Source organism: Eurosta solidaginis, unplaced genomic scaffold, assembly GCF_040869045.1.
Source record: "Eurosta solidaginis isolate ZX-2024a unplaced genomic scaffold, ASM4086904v1 ctg00000431.1, whole genome shotgun sequence".
NCBI lineage: Eukaryota > Metazoa > Arthropoda > Insecta > Diptera > Tephritidae > Eurosta > Eurosta solidaginis.
The window spans coordinates 318842-327190 of NW_027136893.1; positions in this window are offsets into that span (position 1 = coordinate 318842).

Below are 8349 nucleotides of genomic sequence, written 5' to 3' on the forward strand. Positions count from 1 at the left end.
ATAATTTCCGTCTGTATATCCGAAAATATTTAAATTTTCCGAATCTTAGTAGCAGTGTTTTTCATCCCACATATGGTATGACATGATACAGCTAACATCGAACTCTTGACGGAAACTTGATATGACCACAGCTGTGTCCTGTTGGGTACTGCTCTAATTTTGGCCATATCATTTATATTTGGTTTCAAGTACAGCCCAAAATATTCCTAAGATATTTAACACATTCAGAAAGAACGAGCTATACTAGGGTTGACAGCCAGTTAGCGCGACATCCCACACAGCTCAAGTATCAGGATAGCCCCCCCATATATTGCACAAGATATCCAGAAATTCACCATGGACTAGAGTTGTCAGTTTATTATGTTGGGCAGCTTACCACAAACAACTGGCTTCGGGGTCCACGAGAAGCTCTTTTAGTACCACACCTTAGAGTATAGGGGACTGAACACGAGATTTTGCCCTAATTATGTACACCCTTATACTTTTCCCACTCTACAGCAAGAGTAAAATTTACGCTTTCGGAATTTGATTTAACGCTTTATCGTTTACAAGTGACTATTCTCAATTCGAAGTAACGTTTTCGCCTTTACAACTCGTTTACAACTGGAAATATTGTACATTTAGTTGCTTGTGCCTCATACCACAACGATTTTTCCAACATCTAAAATTCTGGAATTAATCAATTTCAATCACTATCGAGTTCATTTAACATGCAAATATTTAATTAAGTATAACCACAATTTTGCCTCACAACATTACCACCCAGCGAACAGATATTTAAATATTCGTTTGGTATTTACCACCGTCGGCAATTCAGAGCAATATTATTGCATGCAACATTTACTAATACATTTAAATATACACATAAATAAATAAATAAATAAATATAAGGCGCGATAACCTCCAAAGAGATTTTAGGCCGAGCTTCTCTTCAAATTGGCGTCGTGTTCCTTTAAATTGTTCCTACAAATTGGCGGAACGGAACCTACTTGTTTTATGCCGATTCCGAACGGCATCTGCAAGGCAGATGAGTTTTCAGTGAGAGCTTTCCATGGCAGAAGTAATTTCGGAGTCAAACACTGCCGAGGAGCGACCCCGTTAGAAAAATTTTCTTCTAATTGAAACAACTTTTTCTAAAATTTTGATGTTGCATTGCCCGGGGCGTGAACCCAGGATCTTCGGTGTGCTCGGCGGAGCACGCTACCATCACACCACGTCGGTCGCCATATAGATATACACATAAACATATGTGTGTATAATGCGTAGCATGTTAATCGCATGTATTCATTTAATAAGTCAATGGTGCATGATGATCAATGTTGAGCACAATATGCGCCGCTCATTCACATGCAACTTATAAAGACTAATTAATTTGCGAGTAGACAGCCAGCAGCGGCAACGTAAATAAGAGTAGGAAACAAGCAAACGGCTTGATCGGTTTTGCTATTACCGCTTCAGCAAATAAGTCATGTCTAACGCTAAGTTGTGACACAAACATCAACGCAATGGCGTCGGTGACAATAATAACAATTGTTACTTATGTATACATTCAATAGTATTTTAGCGAACCTTAAGAACTTCCCGATAAATTTTATGTTCTGCATATACATAAAATTATCTTCATTCACAGTACTACTATAGTAGTAGATCTCCACAATTTATGTATTCGCGCACTTCACTTATAGCGTGCTAAAATTAAACTGATTAACCGTCGTTTGAAATGCGCCGCTTTTATGCTCTCAGTTGTCTCGTTTTCCTGCTTCTCTAAGGGTCTAGACTTTTCGCGAACAGCCTTATCCTAGCCAAGTTTTTTATTGACTTATCGCATCTATCTACACCAGTGGTGTTCAAAACGAAAGATGTGAGTGTATGAGTGAGAACGAGAGAATGGGAGCAGCCCAGTAGGAAATTTAAATCAAACTAACATCATATTGGATTGGAGTAGAAAATTTGGAACGTGTTAGACTTTCAAATAAAAAATTCAAGTGTGTTACTTGTAAAGTCTACACATTTTTAAATAAGGGCGGTATTTTACAGATTTTGTATTTGAGGCAATTCTTGTATTACCGATGTTAATTATTTAATGCTTTAAGTTTATTCGTTCCAAGCAACACAAAAAACTTACAACAATCTTTTTCATATATTTTCAATTATAAATTATCAGTTTGGTTAAAGATATAATATAATTTTACAAATTAATATATCACGGAAAAAATCACAAAATCAAAATATTCAATATTTTATTTATTGAAAAAAATGTTTAAGAAAAAAATTTTCATTTTTGGGTCGGACAGGGTATACATGAAAATTTTACAATCACATGAAAATTTTTTAGTAGGTCATGAAAAAAAAAAAAATCAAAGTGGAAAAAAAGTAAAAAAAAATGAAATTTCGCAGGCTCGAAAATTATTTTTTTGGATATGCGTAGTGGAACTTTTTTTCCTGAGCCCAAATCCTATCGAAAAATCGATGGCGCCATATCGATTACCTTTCGTCCATACAAATCGACCCACCCTAGTGTATGTACCGCCAAGCGGGTTAGGGCGCTTAGAATATATTGCACAGGTCTCTAGCAATAATTTGGTTTTAACAGATTAAAAATGTATCAATTAGTCGACGAGTTATAGTCAAAAAACCATACAAACAATATGCTGAAAATCGGCATTTGACTGCAAAGTCCAAAGGTCGATTAAAAAAAATTCGAACTAACATACACAAACGCCGCGATACGGGTCTTCTAATTTAGCCTCTATTTTCACCCCTCACTCTCAGAATCGACCTAACTTTTGCTAACCTGAATTTGTTCCACAGTGTAATTTTACAAATTAATATATCACGGAAAAAATCACAAAATCAAAATATTCAATATTTTTTTTATTTAAACCATTCATTTGGAAACATTACCTCCCTCCCTCCCGGTTTCCAATTGAAATTTAAATAAATAAAAAAATTAATTTTGATTTTTTTTCATGATGATATATTTATATAACTCCTTATATATATTTGGGTTTGTAAAACTATATTACATCTTTAATAAAATCTTCAATATCAATACTTTCGCGACAGCTTTTTAATAAAAGTATATTCGATATATGACTTGATGTTAAACTGTTGCGCTGCTTGGAGCAAATTAACTTTAAGTCCGAAAAAATTATCTCACAAAAATATATTGTGGGAAAAAGTGATAGGCACTGAAAATATTCTTTTCAATATTGGATATGATCATTCTTCTAAATTTTTCCAGAATTCAATATTATATCCGTGTGGTGGAACGTTTTCGCTTCGTAAGATGATTAGCTTGGACTGAATTTCAGTATACTTCATTTCATACTTACTTGTATCGCATTTGAAGGGGTTTTCACAGATGTCAAGAAATGGTTGAAAACAAACAAAATTCTGAAATCTGTCTTCAAAATTGTTAAACAATTTTTCGAGTATTGCAATATGATCACTCGGCTTAACACACGCATGTTTCTTAGTAATAGCCGAAGTTTTCGGAAAATGGGTATAATCGCCAGATTGAAGTTCCCTTAAAAGCAAAACTAGTTCTGTTTGGAATTGATGCAAATTTTTCACAGCATCGTTTATTCCTATTTCTTTTGCTTGAAGCTTTAAATTGAGTTTGTTCAAAAAAAAGGAGACATCAGCCAAAAATGCTAAATCCAAAATAAAATTGTCATCTTTTAAAGATCGAACTAGGGCGTCTTCGTTATAATTAATTTCAAGAAATTGCAAAACTTCTTCCCTCAACTCAGATAACCTGTTGAGACAATCACCACGACTTAGCCAACGAATGTCTGTAAACATTTTTATCGTATTTCATAGATAATCTGTTCTGCACGTTTCATGACAGGATGACTGCTCAAAAATTTTGAAGCAAGTGCAACTTGATGAATAATGCAATGAAAATGTCTTACAGAAATTCCATTTTTATTCAATTGGTCTATGAACCCTTCATTCTTGTCGGTCATAACATTTGCCCCATCCGTACATACTCCTGCAAATTTGTTTGCATCGAAAACTGAAAAAGTCTTTTCATTTACTACGTCGAACAAGGTCTTTCCTGTCACATTACCACAGAATGTTTCAAGAGAAAACATTGTTTCAGTTATTTCATAATTTACGTTAACTGTCCGAACACATATTGCCAGTTGACAAAATCATTAATATCGGTGGTTTCGTCAAGCACAGAGAAAAAAATTGGCAATTATTAATTTTTTCTTTATTGCAGATTGAATGTGAGTTCCCAGTTCATCAATCCGTCGGGCTACTGTTTGGCGGGATATGGGTATATTTTTAACTAGTTCTGTATAAAGATTAATTTTTTGAAAAAGTTGTAGACAAATGTTTTTAACAAAAACACCACCTATAAAAGGTCGGCCTTGTTTAGCAATGTCTAAGCTGATCATGGAAGGTAGCTCAGTTTTCATTTTTCTATTTGATTGCTTGATAACTTGCTCACTTTATTCTTTAGCCAACCGCCCTTTGAATTTTTCCAAAAAGTATAACTTCTTTTCTTCATATAATACCTGACTAGCTTTTTTGTATAAAATTTGTATATTTTTGTGTGAGGAATCGAAATGCCTTTTAATATTACATCTATAGCCTCCTTTGAACGACTTGTAACATAAAAGGCATTGCAAGTCGCCAAAGGCATTTTCTAGCATAAAAAATTTCTACACTAAGCGTCGCGGCCAAGCTTGGTGTTTATTCGTTGCTGGTTCGCTAACGACTGAACGATGGAGAGTAAGAATACGTGTGATCAATTGATCTATGGGATCTACGGCAATGATCTACAGCCCATATTCGCTGAATACGTGCATATCTATATTTTGTATAAGCCAGTGGTCGGCAAAAATTTAAATGAGAGTGTATTAGTGAGAGCGTGAGCATGAGCATCCTAGCAGGAAATTAAAGTTAAAATGGCAACATGTATTTATTAAAAACAGAGTAATTAAGTTTTTGGAAAATTAGATTTAAAGATAGTTTGAAATATTTCCAAATCCCTTAATTCATCAAGTTGTAGACGCTTCGAAGGGTAACCGTAATTTTTACATATAAATACTCATAAAGCTTGGCTTTTGTAAACGGCTTTACACTGAGAACAGCACGAGAATGGTGGCGTTCACTCGTATAAAAAAATTGTATCTCCGAAACTTGTACAAGTGCATGCGGCAAGAGAAGTGCAGAATGTTTAGAAAATATGTGACTGACTCAAAAAAACATAAGGATTCACTCATGTTAGCTTTTTGACTATATTGCCAAGTTATTTTAAACATTCTATAGTAATTTTTTGCAGAGCAGAAGATTTTTTTTTGCTCAGAAAAAAAGCGAGTCCAGAATGAAGCTACGCCAACTTTTGTTAAAATAATTTTAAAAAATCCACATCGATTGTCTATAACAAATTTAAAAGGGTAAAAATCAACCCTTAACATGGTTGGACCATGAGTTAATTACGGAAAGGCCGTCTTAATAGATGTCATTCCCCATCATATCATTTCTCACAGGGAATCTTAACATTTGTGCGGCATCAATGCACAACGTTTATTCGTTGATGTCTCGCTAACGACTGAACGATGGAGAGTAAGAATATGTGCTATATTTGCGAACCGCCCAGTGCTTCACACATATTCTTACTCTCCATCGCTAGTCGTTAGAAATGCATAAACACTGCGGACGGCTGTCTCGAAAAATGTTAAGGTACCCTGTGAGAAATATTGCGATGGGTTAACACAACTGGTATGACGCCCTTTCCATATATAGCTCATTTTCCAAACATGTTTAGGTTTGGGTTTTTACCTTTTTGGGTATGATACATTAAATAACTTTTCAACAATATGAGTTTTTTAAATTATTTTAATAAAAGTTGTAGCAATTTCATTCTGTACTACTTTTTTTCTACGCCAAGAAATTGAACTTATGTACTGCAAAAAACTACTATAGAATATTTAACAAGCTTCGATGCGTGCGTGTATATTGTAGCCTTTTCATGATGCGAAGGACGAAAAAAGAGAAAAAAGGTGAGGCAGAAACAGCGAGCACTTTCTCGCTTGGGGATACAACTGTAGAGCTCCAAATGAGTTCTTCACTTCTAAATTTCCAACCGTGTTAATACCTGAGCTTATTCACATTTTTGCTTTGAATATAATTTGCTAAGCAGCAACTCGCGCTTGTTTATTTCCCACAAATGACCAAGCGTTAATATTTATTGCTGCGCTAATAATTCGCCAGCATCAAACTTATCTTTATGTTTGCACATTAAAATTGGATTTGTATGGCATTTATGTAAGTGGTTAGAGGGTGTCGCTTCTTTGCTTTGTGACATTGTTGTTAATGACATGGCGATGTAGTATAATTCTAAAAAACTATCTTCAGTTTATATTGCAAGCATATTCATAAACATTGTTGCACACCATTCGCTAATGTAACTGATATTAGGAGTGCGTTAATTACGGTGACATTTGATCAAGAATTTTTATATGCTTGTAATTGAATCCTTTTAAATTTGTTTTTAATATTTCTTTGGATTTAAAACCAAATAAGGTTATAAGTATTTGGTTAGTAAACTGCATATGTATATTGTCGCAGTTGGTATTATTGGTATATTATACGTACCGAGTTTTTTTTTTGGCAGCTAACGACTCCCTCGCAATTTATTTCGTTAGATTTCGCATAAGTACCTTTTTGTATTTGTGAATTGTTAAAATCAAGACGAATCCATACAAGGTGATGGCAAAGCGAATTCAACCAATTCGCCGTGCAGAAGAATGCCAAGTCAAATGATTTCGATTAACTGACATATTTTTATACAAGGCATTGTATGGGAAATAATCAAGAAGAAGCATTCAGCTGTTGAGATAACAGCACATGGTACTGAATTCGCCGTTGGTAAAATATTTAAAATTTTATTTCAAAATGATTTTTAAATTTCATAGCCGGTTTCCAAAGAATAACTTTTTTATTACAAGCTCTAGAAGTTCGCGCTTGGCTTCTTATATCCTCGTTCAAGCTCGTTTCTTAAATCTGTTTAAGTCGTTTATTAACCAACTGGTTGAAGTCCGTTTGAAGAAAGGAATGTTCCTCAACTGACACATATAACTTTAAAAGCAAAGCCTTTTCTCCCGGGAGTGGGATTAGAACCCGCGCTCCTACGATGCATGAAATGTTACATACACATTCAGCCACTTCATGCCTCGTCCGTCCTGATGTCACGTTGATTAAATTTTTCCCAAATTATTAAATAAATTATAAACTAAAAATTGCTTCAAATAAATGTTTTAATACATTTAACAACGGCAACCCCCGCTTAATTCATACAAAAATAACTTTAGAAGTTTGACATCGTATTGCATATTGTATTAGGTATATCATTTATGAACAACAAGAACAGAATCGAACCAAGATGGCTGCCCTGAAGAACACTAGATGAAATACTGATGACCCCAGAAATGGTATTTGTATTAAAGATTACTTTTTGCGCACGATTACTAAGATAGGAAGAAATTCAACATGTTAGACAAGGTTGAAAACCAAGGGGACCGAGCACATACATATGAGCGTGATTCTTTGTCGAATCCTATATTGATATCGTTTTAAATTACTAGGGTCTGAAGATTTACTCTTAAGCTATTAGCAACGTGAATGGAAAGTTCAGGGAAATTGGTGATCGTTAAATTGCCCTTACAAAGCCCATATTGCAAGCTTGCATATATGTGGCAAATAGATAACTTTAGGTGATGGGTAACAAACAATACCTTCAAATAACTTCGGGATATAGGACAACTTTGCTATGACCCGGAAGTTCCCTATGGAAGACCTGTTTCCGTTTTAATGAAGCGGAGTAAGATAAGATTCCTTGCAAATTGTTAGGAAAAAGCCTCATCATACGCTATGTTGTGACACATACATCAACGCATTGGCGCCAGTGACGATAATAACAATTGTTACTTTTGTGTACATTCAATAGACGAAGCAATATATTATAGCGAACCTGAAGAACTTCTCCTGAATTTTATTTTCTGCTATCGGCTGAATCACTGAACTGTCGAAAGAAAACATTACAATTTTGTTTATATACATAAAATGCTCTTCATTCACAGTACTACTATAGTAGTAGATCTCCACAATTTAAAGTATGCACGTACTTTACTTATAGCGTGCTAAAATCAAACTGTTTGACCATCGCTTGAACTGTGCCGCTTGTTATACTTTCAGATGTTTTGTTTGCCTGTTTCTCCCAGGGTCCAGCATTAGAAACGTGAGTGGTTAATTCCAGTAAATTGGTGAAAGTTCATTTACCCTCACAAAGCCTACGTGGCGAGCTTGCAATTATGAGGTAAATATGTAGAA